Here is a 15,168-nt window from a genome sequence, read left to right as displayed (position 1 = left end):
TATATTTCAATATACATAACAATATATTAAATAGTATAATAATATGTATTTATTCAATATATGAAAACGGCAATAATTGCAGTATTGTTCCATATATTGCAATATATTACTTAAATATATATAATATATTATTATATAATATATCATATGATATATTACTATGTAAATTTCACAATATATGGAGACACAGACACATGAAATATATTGTCACATAATATATTGAGAAATATGTTTTTGCTGCGTAAGGGCATACTCTCAGATCCCTTGTACAACAATTTTATCCATGAAATAAACTAATCCCCAAAGCCAAAGCATTTTAATACATGAAACAAATATTGATGATCGACACGATCAAATGCTTTTTCTTGATCCAAAGATACAATTCCAACATTAACATTGTACAATCTTAAATATTCTAAAAGATCTCTCATTAAAAACAAATTGTCATAAATACATCTTTCTGGAATACAATAAGTCTGGTCATCGTGAATCAAGAGATCCAGTACTTTTTTGAGTCGATTTGCAATACATTTAGACAATATTTTATTATCTGAATTGAGAACAGCAACAGGTCTCCAATTTTTAAGCAAACACAAATCTCCTTTCTTTGGAAGAAGAGTAAGGACTGCTCTTTGACAACTTTTTGGCAGAACCTTTAACTTAAAACTTTCTTCCAAAACTTAAAAAAAAAGTCTTGTCCAATTACTCCCCAAAGAGACTTATAAAACTCAGCTTTAAGTCCATCATAGCCTGGTGTACGTCCTATTGAAAGTTGCTTTACCGCATCAGTTATCTCTTCAAAAGTGATGTTAAGGTCAAGAGACAGTCTATCTTCTTCTTTTAAAGTTGGTAAGTCATTAAAAAGTTCACATGTTGCTTCAAGATCAATGTCCTCTTTGGCATATAATTCTGAATAAAATTCAATAGCAAGTCTTCTCATCATTAGGGGGTCAGATGTAAAACTTCCATCAGGACTTCGTAAACAATACATTGGATTATCATAAGCCAGTTTTTTTTTCCAAATTGAAAAAATATTTTGTAGGTGCATCCATATCATTGATGGTAGTAAACCTTGTTCTAACAGGTGCTGATTTCACTCTTTCATGTAAAATATTCCTTAACTCCTCTTTTTTACACAACAGTTTCTCTTGCACTGCAATATCATTCTTATTTAACAGTGAATCATATAAAACAAAGATATCTTCTTCTAACTGAGACATTTTCTTTCTAATACTAATCCAAATTTGTGACGAAAACTGCTGACAGAAAAGCTTTATTTGGGCTTTTCCCACTTCCCACCATTGAAGAAGATTTTCATAATTGCTTTTTTGTTCAGACTACTGCTTCCAAAAAAATTTCAAACTTTTCATGAAAGTCAAGGTTATCCAACAGCTTATTACTAAATCTCCAATAAAAACAATGAGGAATCGTTTGAGTTAAAAATAACTTTAGTGAAATTAAATGATGATCTGAGATTGAGCTTGGGCTTCTACATGCTTCTTCCATTCTACTACGCATTGTATTCTTAACATAAAATCTATCTAACCGTGCTGTACTTATCCTATTTTCTGTCACTTTTATCTATGTATATTGTTTAATTTCCTTGTTTTTCTCCCTCCACACATCAATAAGGCCACACTCTGTGACAATCTCTTTTAAACAAGAGGCTGACATAAAATGGGGTTCCTCCCCATTCTTGTCATAAATAAAATCCAAAGTGCAATTCCAATCTCCTCCAATTATCAGAAAATCATCAATAGAAAAGGAAGAAACCACATCTTTAAATTTAAGAAAAAAATCAATCCTCTCTCTACCCGTTGTAGGGGCATAAACATTAATTAGATTAAAAACCCTATACTTGATTCCCACCTTGATTCCCACCTTTACTATCTCAGATTTAGACAAAATATTAACTCTACATTTAGGTGTTGCAGCTCCTGCACAAAGGTTAGTACCATGACTTAACACATAATCCCCCCCCCCCACCACATTCCCAAATCACTTTCATTGTCTTCAGTACTGTAGGGATTAAGTACATTTAATTTAGCTCAAAGGGAATCGAATATGATTCAATAGGGAATTTGAACAGAATCGCTGTTTTACGGCTGTTCAGAGTCGACCTGCGATTCATTAAACGAGCCGTGTAACAGAAACTCTGCAATGGACATTACTATCCAGAATATAGTGAAAACACTATATATTAGCACAGTAGCAAAATCGGCAGTTTAAGACATTAACTTGTAAGCACAAAACACAAGATACTTATCTTTTCTAATAAAAATATGATTTTATTGGATAAACCTAACACATACAAACTAATCTAACATAAACACACGCATTCACACAGGTTGCAGAAAGAGAAAGTGAGGAAAGAATGAGTTTAAAGGAATGAAAATATGAAGTCCCAAGTTTATAGCAATATGTGTAATTGCTTAGACCTGAACAACCATCAATCACTTAATTAACCCTCGTATTGAGTCTCTCAAAGAGGTTATTAAACTATATCAAATGCACCAGTTCAGTTAGATCCTGGAGGTTACTTGCGTTGCCTTGTGTAGAGGGAATTCCTTTGTCGCTCGTTCCAGAAAGGGGGCCTTCCCGAGGTTGCTGATTGGTTAGTTCTGTGGTCCTTTGTGAAATCTTGGGCGTTGGCTTGGCTGAGGATGCGAGTTGTGCGCTGTTAAAGTTCAGGTCAGCGAAGACGTTTGGGTCGTTCGCGGCTTGCACAAAACTTAACAAGAACACGAAACTCTCAACGGAAAGAAATAAAGAATTTAAGTAAATGACAGGAGTGTAATGATCTCCTCATGTTTCCTTTAGAGGAGCAGCTGGCATGCAGGCCAGGCAGCGTCGAGACGCGGCGGCACGAAGTCGTAAGAGATTGAGTGCATAAGAGTAAGGAGTAAGAGAGAGATTTGATGGTGTCCTGAGTATTTAAACTCAGCTTTTGGACACATCCCAAATGATGTCTTGACCAATTAGAACATTGTCCTAAGTCGGGGTAAGGTTAGTTTCTCCTCCCCAACCATAAATCACAATGCTATCTTATCAGTCCCGTGGTCCCAACTTTCCCGCTCTTGGCAAAGTTAAATTTGGACATGATTTCGATAACAAGATGTAGGGATATCAGCACGAATCAAACAATTTGGGAGAGTCGATTAGAAGTAAAAACACTACAGACTCACATTCCACAAGAGGCCCCCGTCATAAATCTGACGTTTGATAGCCTGGCGCCAGACCGCCAGCCTGAAGCAAACCTAACTTACTAAGAACTCGCAAAATTAACACAAAGACACTTCTTCATAATCAAATCCTTCGAATAAGGAGATTGTCAAATTTGGAGCAAGTAACCAAGATTAATGGTCAAAGAGATGCACATCTTGAACATCACATGAGTAAAGTCATTAGCGATATGGTTGGTTTTCCCCCACACAGAGGACAGATCCTGAAATTCCTTCCATGGCCTCTCGACCTCTTTGTTCCTCACAGAACACAGTATGGCACAGAAAACTGCCATTGATATATGCATATATACATATGCACCCAAAATTATGCTTAAAGGACTCATGAGCAACTCATCATTTCTCTGCATAATTTCCTATTCATATATGTAACCCATACATTTGCCTATTATGTTTTAATCACTTATTGTGTATGTCCCTTTTGATAACTATTGAATAGTTTAATGGTTTATATTGGTGTTTGATATGCACGGTCTGGAAATCGCATTCTCAAAATGTTCCTGTAATTCAATTCTTTGCGAAATGTATTATAGTCTTGTTATAGAAATCATGTCCAAATTTATCTCTGCAAAGAGCGGGAATTTGGGATCACGGGACTAATAAGATAACATTGTGATTTATGGTTGGTAGGACGAACCAGCAGTCCACCGGACTTCGGACATTGTTCTAATTGGTCAAGACACCATTTTGGGATGTGTCCAAAAGCTGAGCTTAAATACCCAGGACACCCTAAAATCTCTCTCTTATCTCTTGCAACTTTTCCTACTCCTTACAACGCTCTTCACGTGCTTCGCGCCGCCGCGTCTCGACGCCGCCTGGCCTGAATGCCAGCCTCCTCATCAAAAGGAAACATGAGGAGATCACCACACTTCTATCTTTTTCTTTAATCCTTTTTATTTCTTTCCGTTGAGAGTTTCGTTTCTAGTTAAGTTTGTGCAAGCCGCGACCGACCTAAACGTCTTCGCTGACCTCAACTTCAACAGCACGCAACTCTCATATCCAGCCAACGCCCAAGCACACAAAGGACCACAGAACCAACCAATCAGCAACCTCGGGAAAGCCCCTTTCTGAAGCGACGCAACTAAAGGAATTCCCAAAGGCAACGCGCAAGTAACCTCCAGAATCTTACTGAACTGGTGCATTTTGATATAAAGTTTAATAACCTCTTTGAGAGACTCAATACGAGGGTTAATTAAGTGATTGATGGTTGTTCAGGTCTAAGCAATTGCACATATTGCTAACTTGGGACTTCATATTTTCATTCTTTTAAACTCATTCCTTCCTCACTTTCTCTTTCTGCAACCTGTGTGAATGCATGTGTTTATGTTAGTTTAGTTTGTATGTGTTAGGTTTATCCATTAAAATCATATTTTTATTAGAAAAGATAAGTATCTTGTGTTTTGTGCTTACAAGTTAATGTCTTAAACTGCTGATTTTGCTACTGTGCTAATATATAGTGTTTTCACTATATTCTGGATAGTAATATCCATCGCAGAGTTTCTGTTACGGCTTGTGAATGAATCGCAGGTCGACTCTTGAACAGCCGTAAAAAAGCGATTCTGTTCAAATTCCCTATTGAATCATATTCGATTTCCCTTTGAGCTAAATTATAAATTATATGTGTAATTAATCCCTATTACTTCTTACAAAGACTAAAATACATTTTACAAAGAATTGAATTATAGAAACATTTCAAGATTGCAATTTCGAGTTCACGCATACCAAACATCAATATAAACCATTAAACTATTCAATAGTTATCAAAAGGGACATACACAATAAGTGATTAAAACATAATAGGCAAATGTATGGGTTACAAAGAGTATAGGAAGTTATGCATAGAAATGATGAGTTGCTCATGAGTCCTTTTTATCTTCATTTTAGGTGTATATGTGAACAGGCAGTTTCCTGTGCCATACTGTGGATGTAAGGATGTGTTCTGTGAGGGAGGAAAAGGTCAAAAGGGTGTAGAAAGAATTTAGTCTGTGTCCTGTGCGTGGGGGAGCCCACCAAGCACAGTCTCTACTAGTGATTTCCCTCATGTGATGTCCAAGATGTGCATCTCGTTGACCATTAATCTTGGTTACTTGCCCCAAATTTGGGATTATCAACAAGGGTCCTTTTGTGTTAATGTTGCAAGTTCCTAGTTAGTTAGGTTTGCTTCAGGCTGGCTGGAGCCAGGTTGTCAAATGACAAATTTTACGACAGGGGTCTGGTCATGCTGGAGTTGCTGGAATTTGTGGAGTTTGAGGCTGTAGAAGTGTTTTTACTTCTAATCGAATCTCCTGAATTGTCTGATTCGCGCTGAAATCCTATAGTACTGTGTGTTTCTTGTAAAAACATAACTCGAAAACCCTTTAAATCTATACATTCTTTTAATAATAACCATTTACTTCTATTTCTTGCCCCATTTACATTTAAGGACCCTACTTTGAGAACATCCATAGTAAACAGGGAAAAGGGAAAAAAGAAAAAAAAGAAGACAATAGAGTAAATGCCAAGTCCCCATGTGCACTTATTTAGAATTTGTCCTAGTAGAACGACGTCTAACCTTTTCATTTTTCATTTTTTGCCTGACTGCTGTCAAATACTAGCCTGGGTTTCCCCATACTGCCTTGCGCGCAGTGCGATTTTATTCACGCCTTCTATGCGATTCACCGAAGCAGTTTGTTTATAACTATGGATCCAGCATGGCAGCAGATGCGAAGTTATATTTCGATGCAGCCTTAGATAGTGTTCTAAGTAGTTTAGAATGCAAGTTTATTTTGAAAAAAGAGCAACTTTTGGCGTTCGCTCTACATACGTCATCCGGTACAATTGAAACGATTGGCTATGAGCTACGCACAGGCGCATTTGATAGACATTTGTATCGCCCAATAAACGGCTCTGGGCATTTGTAAACCACGCCTCAAATACGAGAAAATGAACATGTGGTTCCCAGACCACGATCCATGACGAACTTGTCATGACGTGGTTTGGCGTTAGCCAGGCTAGTCAAATACTTCTTTAGCCTGAACCTTTTTTGCTGTGACAAAACTTCAACGCTACATTCCCTCCGAGCTTTCATTACAGATGTAACAAATTTATCTAAATCAGGAAAAACCTCTTCAATATCAACAGACTTCCCATAAGTTTCATCTAGAAAGTTATTTATCTGATCCACAGAATAAAAATCCCCAGGTTTACTATAATCTACATCAGTGCATGAATCATCATCCCGAATACTCTCATCTTCTGAATCTTTCTCCACCTCATCATTTAATCCCATCATTTTTGTGATCCAACGCAACAGTAACATTACAGAGGTTAAATGCATCCTCTTCATTCCTATTAAGTATACTACCAGAAGCACTGTCATTCACCTCCACTATGTTAATGTTGGTATCACCACCATCAACTTCCCTCGTTCGTCCTTCCCCACTTTGAGCCCCTACATTGCCCAGTGGCCTTTCTTCTGCACTGCTCACACCTGACACTCCTGACATCCCTGCAACTTCCTCTGCCTGTTGTTTATGAGGGCAGGAAAATCTCTTATGACCGGTTTCACCACACTCATAACAACGCAGACTGTCAGTACTAGCGTAAACCATGTAAGAGCTTTCCTCACACATTACTTGAAACAAAGTGTCTAGTGTTTTAGTAGGGGATGATAAAAACATAAACACTTGCCATCTGAAAGACAAGACATGTTTAAGTTCGGCAGATTTACACCCCAACTGTATCGTTTTAACGGCACTTGCCATCTTTCCAAACCGAGTTAATTCTTGTACTATCGCATCATCTTTGACAAACGGTGGCACGTTAGAAATTATCACCTTCGTAGCTGGAGCATGCAGGGGTATAATGGGCACAAAACTTTCTTTCACCCACATGCCGCTTTCAATTAAACGACTTACTAGTTGTTCATTCTTTAGAAAAACAACAACCGCTTTGTTCATGCGAGAGGCAGAAACTATTTTTATGGCCTTCCTGTTGTCCTGCTGCTAACAGCACGTCCTCGATCGTAGTACCTGCCTCGGGAACGCACCTGAAACCATTCCTAAGCGAGAGAGATGGCTCTTCCCCTGCAGGGGTAGACGCCATCCCGCCTCACTAAAATGCTGTGTATAAATTAACCTAACTAATATATCAGTGCCCCAAAGAAGGAAAAAATAAAATAAATCCCCTCAAAAAAGAAAAAAAAAAAAGGAATATACAGCAAAGTTTTAGAACTTCATGCTCCCATATGTGCCTCTCACACGCCACCTTCACTCCCAGCATGCAACACACACAGTGAGAGAGAGAGAGAGAGAGAGAGAGAGAGAGAGAGAGAGAGAGAAATAGATAGACATACAGATAGATATATACCGAATGTGGGATTTCTTTTCAGAAGTCGTACTGTGTACTCTCCTCTTCTGTAGTGTGGATACTGTATGAGCCATCGGGGGTCCCCTGCAGCTGTCATTGCGTGTGGTCTTAGACTGTTCTCATTGAAGTGCATGGCTGCAAGTTGAGTCCTGAAAAGTAGGAGATGTAAAAGTAGTTCAGTTTTTGCTTGAACAGATAAAATTCAGATGCATGTAGACAAAACAGACAGACAAAGACAGAGATAGATAGATACATTGACAAACAGACAGACAGCCAGAGACAGATAGATAGATAGATAGATAGATAGATAGATAGATAGATAGATAGATAGATAGATAGATAGATAGATAGATAGACCTTTGATACACCTTTATTTTTACATTATATAAACATACTTCAATTTGATATTTAAATAAACAAATTTAAAAACATTAACAACAACCAATATTTGACATTTTACAAAAAATTTCAATTTTCATTTTCAATTAAAAAAAACACCAAAGAAAACAACAGATAAATAAATAAAAGACTCATCCATTAATGTAAAAACAACTTGTTTTCATTCAACGCTGTACACAAAACATCATTTAAAGCCCAAATTTCAGTAAAACTATCCAAGTTATTGGTCATTTTAAAATATGCAAATTCTGCCTTCAGTCTATTTGCTATTAAGGCCTTAAAAACCACTTCAGGAAAAACTTCTCCCTCTCCTTTCAGTTTTCTTTTGCGTGTCAGCCATATGGCCATTTTTGCTCCTCCTATCACAAAGTTGATTAATGAGACTTTTTTCCTGTCTGATGCGATATATTTTGGTCCAAAAATAAATAATTTATCATTAAAATCTACCCCCAAATCTCTAACCCACCCATTTAAAATCTGAAACAATCCTCTCAGCCTTGAGCAATTTAAAAATAAGTGATCCACTGACTCCTCAGTACCACAAAAATACATTCTTTTCCTAATGATGGATCAATGTGTGCCACATATCTGTTTGTAGCTATCGCCCAATGTACAATCCTCCACTGAAGATCCGCAACGCGTTTCTCTATGGGAGGCTCATACAAGGACCTCCGACAGCCCCTGGGGGTTGAGTCTGGTCTGAACAAATCTGACCACTTTGTCTCTTTACAGTCCTTCAGCACATTGTAGTGAGACACTTTCACACAAATGTGATATAGTGCCTTTTTCAAAATAGTCTCAAACCCTTCCAGCACAGGAGTTCTGAAAGTTAAAATCGAGCCCTCTTCTGGTTCCATGTCTACTGCTGCTGAAATGTCCACTCTAGGAAAACAACGTCCTTGGTTCTGTTCCGCAGCTCTGTTTTCCCCTGAGCTCTGTCTGAAGACAGAAGGTAGCGCTGAAACAATCCCATTGAGTATACTTTTTGTAATCCTTATGGACTTAATGTTTGTGCTATTACACATTTCCTCTGGACTTTTCCAATGTTTTCCATTATTTAAGTCTGTAATTCTTGTGCATCCCGCTCTTGCCACACAGTAAAATTAGCAGTGTCAACAACACAACACTTAAAGATTTACTTTTAACACTTCTTTGGAGCACATATGGTCCCATTCTATCGAGAGTAAAAATAACACTGACTGTAGTGTAGAACTTATAGTGTGTAACAATGGGAGTCTGAGGTGATGGATCCAAATGCAAGCTTTATTTGAAAAGACGTAGTCACAACAGGCAGGGTCAGAGAAGGCAAACAGTAACAAATGAAGATAATCCAAAGAGTAATCCGTAAAACACAGGCAGAAGGTCAAAATCCAGATGAGCAGTCCAAAGTGAGAAATAACAACAAACTATGAAGCTGGGATAAACTATGGCTAGACTAGGAAACAAACAGAACTGAGACAAGGCTATGAAACAAGGAAACTATGAACAAGATAAACGCTACGATAAATGCTAACAACGATCAGTACACACAGAGGGGGAAGGGAAGGCTTTATACCAAACACTAGGGGTCACATGACAGAAACAACCAATGGGAGACAGACACATGGAGCAGGAGAACCAATGAGAACATGACACATAAGGGCAAAGCATGGTGGGTTGAGTGAACACATAACAAAGAGTCCATATTGGAGTGCCCTCTAGTGGGGCTGCCGGGCACTCCAGCTGGTGATTGTGACAGTGTTAAATGATAAAGACTACAAACCTTTCTTCAGCTGAAACACTGATGCAGGAGCGCGGCACAGCCTTATGACGTCACACCACCAGATCAAAATAAAAGTCCTGTTCACACGCTTCTGTGTCTACAATCCATAGAGTATATTGATATTTACAGGGAAACACATATGAACAATAAAACTTATGTCAATGGTAATCAGAGTTCTTTTCTTGGTGAAATACATATTTAAATAATATATAAAGAAAGAAATTATAAAAATATTATTTTACAAATATTTACAAATGTGGTATTTATAATTTTAAGTACTTATTTATGTGTTATTTTATTTTTTTCCAAAATGCATTCATTCATTCTTTCATTTATTCATTCATGTATTTCTGACAATCTTTATGTCCACAATTGTTTCTTTCCATGTTCATTTAATATTTACTTAATTTCGTATTTATTTCTGCATTATGTCTACATTTATTTAATTATTTACGAAGACATTTATTTATTTAGACCTTTCTTTGTCAGCAAGGGAGAAGCTCTGAGGCCACAGTGTGACCCACCAAAAATGTTTTGTTTTTGTTTTGTTTGTACCAAAAAGGCTAAGATAAAGATAAATGACTTAAAATGTAAAGCATGTGAATGTTATGCTAAACACACATCCGAAGAGGATTCCAGGTTTTTCTTTCTTTTTTTTTTTACCACTTCCAAAACAACCCCCTTTCAAAAATGTGGGGGCATCTGAGTCCTCAAACATGCATTTAACATGATATGAAACATTTATAAAAACATTTATATTTAAAAAAAAAAAAAAAAAAAAAAAAAAAAAAAAACATTTACATTTCAAAGGTGAAGAAACAAATGACTTCATGAAGTACCCAGTACAGCTGACTACTGAAGCCCAAGCTGAGCTGCAGTGGAGATTCAACTACTACAGCAAAGCAGGTCTGGCTTCTTAAAAATATGCAGTTCCTTAAAAAACACAATGCCACACCACACAGAGACTAGTGTAAGTATTCCACTTTATCCTCCAAACCTAAAGTTTGTTGTACTGAAGACAGTGAGTTGTGTGATTGTAATACACAACTGTGAACAGGCATATCATAAAAAAACAGTTATCGCACACTTTCTTGTACAATTAAAAATGATAAACATGGACTGACAAATTCAGATCCTCTTCTGAAATAGAGAAATATCATGACAACGATGTTGAAAAACTGATTTAAAATCGTTTAAAATGAAGTGTAAAAGAAAATTTAATAAATGCATGTTCCAATTTTATTACACTTTTGTCTATTAAAATTGCTCTTATTGCTTTTTACTTAACTACTTTTTTTAAAAAGTCATCAATTTGTTGATTAAACTAGATTTTAAAAGATTTGACCTTTATTGTGGATATTTCTATGGCTATTAATTATTCACCAAGACTTTTATAAAGGAACTGTTGATATAATAGAAGTATCCAAATGAACTGAGTGATAAAGAAGGAAGCAAGACCAGTTAAAAAAAAACGGTCTGGGACAGCTCAAACTGATAAAATCCCAACCAAAAAAAAAAAACAGAAACTGCGTCAATCTGAAGACATAGAAATTTTAAAACTTAGAAATATCAGCATTCATTCAAAATGCCAGTGTAAAACTGGTAAACCTGCTGCTGATAATTCGGAAATGAGCAACTAATAATAAATGGAAACGGCAGACCAGTTACCTCCTGAAGCATACAGTGATATACTACATAAACAATAATACTGCAAAAATACAGAGTAATGTACTGCAAAAACAATACAGTTTAAAACACAGTAATATACTGCATTAACAATAATACTGTATAAACAGTATAAAAGTGTCTAAAATGCAACAAGATCCAACTGGTCCTGCAGTAACCAATGTCAAGACAAAATGAATTAAACATTTATTGTTTCAAAACGCAATAACCATAAATTCAAAAGGCAAATCATGCAAAACAAAAAGGTGCTCATCATATAGTTTTCAGTTAGCACACGACACAGTTTTGCGAATGAGTCTATTTTTCAGTCCATGCACCTTTACAGAACACGGATCACCTCCAATGCAAATCTTTTGAATGACCTCAATGTGCAATGTAGTTTTTTGGGAAAAAATCAATATTAAGCACAAGAATCAGCCCGACTAGTAGAGCTACAGCATGGGGGAGGCCTTTGACATCTCTCAGGACAATCTTCCTCCAGAACCACATTAGTCAAAGGCAAAGTAGTCAAAGGCATCATCTCCATCAGACATTAGGAGAATGCCCAGATCCATTCCTGCAGTCACATGGTCTTCAATGTCGGTTTCCTACAGTAATTGTATTATCAAAATATTAACTCAGAATGTCGTTTTTTTTTAATTGAAATATTGTATAACACAATTTTTTGCAGAAAATTATGTAGGGAGGACAAGTATCTTAAGACCCTGCTTGCAATTTACTGTTTTCTACATTAAATCATTCTACATATGACAATATAACCTCGATATATTTAATACTGACAATGTGAACAGTGAAATTAAACTTAAAAAAATGTGGCATTTGTTATCTCATAATTAGATTATGCAGTTCTTACATTTCACAGACAGGGTCATGGTTAAACATATATACAGACCATTATTTTAAGCAAAGGTATAATATTAACCTGTAAGTCCACCTCTGCTGACTTGAATAAATCTGATGGACCCTCACTGAGGTAATGTGGAAGGCCCTGAAGAACAAAGGTCCATTCATTGACATGGAATTCTTAAATAAAAGAAAAAAGCATTGTTAGATTAATTTGTGAGAATGACAGGCACATTTTCTAGCTTTAAATGCATTTTTTATATAATTACCGATTAAATATGTTGTCCTTTCTGTCAAAGAGTTACATTTAACCAAACCTAAAACATTTACAAAAATAGACAAATTATTAAATAACAAAAAGGAATTTACTGGAGTACAGGCTTCAATATTACAAAAAGAAGAAAGTAAGATCATTATTGTCGATTTTGTAAAGTAAACTGCAGCAAATGCATTTTTGTGCTCTCATTTGCCACAGTAGGAAAATAAAAAAATCCATGATAGTGTTTCAGTGACTTTCCAAATAATGGGAAAAAGTGAATAAATAACAAGCAGTTGTTTTAGGTATAAATGTCAAGGTAAGAAAACACAAAATATAGTGTTGTAAATGTACATTAATTTGGTAAAAACTAAAATATAATAGTTTCTAGATTTACCATGCTAATAATTGTGGAAATGCAGATAAGACACATCAGTGTGTAAACGGGACTTTTATTTTGGTCTGGTGATGTGACGTCATAAAGCGGCGCCCCTAGCCCTGCATTTGTTGTGATTCGACTGAAGAAAGGTTTGTGCTTTTTACGTTTTTTAATCAGTGCAACTGTTGTCAGTTTAAACGTTTTTACAAGCAACACAAAATAAACGAGTCAATCTTAAATATAACATTGTAATGTTTTGTTATTTTTGTGAGTAAAGTGCACCCTCATATTAATAACAGAAATTGTGCGACTCATTTGGTCCTTAAATACAAGTCCATGGTTCAAGTAGAAAGTGAGAGAAAATGAGAATCCGAATAATCTGAACCGAATCAGTGGTAAAATGATTCAGTGATTCGAATCGACTCATTCAGTGACAACAAACACAAACATGTATAATGATAACTTTTACAAACTGCAAATGTTTTCATGAAAGTGTAATTATTAAATGTTATGTACAAATAATTGAATGCCAAAATTAAATAATAAATGCCTAATATCTATTTTAGTTTGGTCATTTCCCATTAACTATTACTCTGAGTCTCTTACCAGTGCACTGACCGCTGTAGTGAACACATAGAGAATTATTTTTTTTTTTTTTGCATTTATTTTTGAGAATAATTTACTTTCTGTTAATTACTCTAATCTTAAACAGGACAAAAGTGTCCAAACACACAGAGAAAACCCTCCTGAATCAACTGAGATCCACGTGACACACTATTATAAAGATGGTGTTTATTAAAGAGGAGAGTGAAGACCTGAAGATTGAAGAAATATTCAGAGTCAAACATGAAGATACTGAGGAACAAACAAAGATGGATTTCATTAAAGAGGAGAGTGAAGATGCAAAGATTGAAGAAACATTCAGAGTCAAACAAGAAGATACTGAGGAACAAACAGGTTGGTTTTTATTCTCAAAGCTGAACTGACTTGATTCTTAAAATGTCTAGCTCTACAGAAATGAATGATATTTGTGAGAATGTTTATGAGTGTCGTAATTAAAGTGGTTTGTGGACAGACATGTTGAGATCACATGACCAGACAAATAATAAAATCCTGCTTTCACATTGGACATTTGTTATTATGGCATCATGCTTTTAGGTTGTAGCAATAATAAATAATTAGCCTGAACATTTTAGTTCTATAACATTAAACCCAATATCTGCTTCTAAAATTAAAAGCATTCATTTTTATCACTTAATTATGCAGCAGTCTCTGTTGTGCCAATTTTCTGTTCCAATAAGTCAAGAGGCAGAAAGTATTTAGTTATTTACTTGCAAGAAATTTGGGCAATTAATTGAAATACAATGTCATCTACCAACGATTATGAAAATACAATAATCAAGATAAAACCATAAGTGTGCACCATTTTGCCCATTCCCTTTCCAGTGGTGCGGTTTCACTCCATAAAACTTACTGTGCAAATCAGTCAAATTATGTGATCAAAATGCTGCACTTGATTATTGATAATGATTTTTCACATAAACCATCATCAGTTATGTCTTAAGTGAACAAAAACAGTTGAGCATGAAAATATGTGTGTAACAGTATATTGGATCCATGCAGCTCCTAAAACGACAACAGCTCACACTATTCCCTCTGCCGTCTGTACGGTTAAACTACAAAAGATAAAAGCATTTGTAGCTGTAATATTAAACAAATCAAGTTTAATTCTTACAGTGAAGACTATGCTGTTTTATTTTACATTTAATTCTGTTTAATTTCTCTATAGCTGTTCGCTGATAATTAGATAAAATAATAAGATAATACCAAATTTTAAGTAGGCAGGGTTAGTTAACACACAAGTAACCTGTAATTGAACATCATATGATACGTTATGTAATTCTTAAAATGATTTAAATCTTAATTTTTTTATTAGGAAGTATGTAAAACCAAAAATCCATGTCTTTTAATATGAAATGCTTTCACTTTAGGGGGAAAACACTGCACTGGCGAAAATCATTGATTGTATGTTCACTTTAAATTTCTTTACAGAGAAATATTACTATTCATATTTAAGCCCAAAATAGGAGCTTATCCTGCGACTGAATAACAGGGACTAAAAAGAAGACAATAGAATAAAAATATGATAGAAAAATTGATACTGAGGAACAAACAGGTTGGTTTTCATTCTCAAAGCTGAACTCACTCATTTGATCCACATAAAAATGTCCAGCTCTTAAAATATATATATATA

General features: G+C 35.6%; 1 pseudogene; it reads left to right on the top strand.

The window, feature by feature from the left end:
* Window positions 1-13,699: 13,699 nt before the first annotated feature.
* Window positions 13,700-15,168, top strand: part of LOC141325708 (uncharacterized) — a 486,213-nt pseudogene continuing 484,744 nt past the window's right edge.

Source organism: Garra rufa, chromosome 2 (genome assembly GCF_049309525.1).
Source record: "Garra rufa chromosome 2, GarRuf1.0, whole genome shotgun sequence".
In the NCBI taxonomy this organism is placed as follows: Eukaryota; Metazoa; Chordata; class Actinopteri; order Cypriniformes; family Cyprinidae; genus Garra; species Garra rufa.
This window is presented reverse-complemented; position numbering and strand designations above follow the sequence as displayed.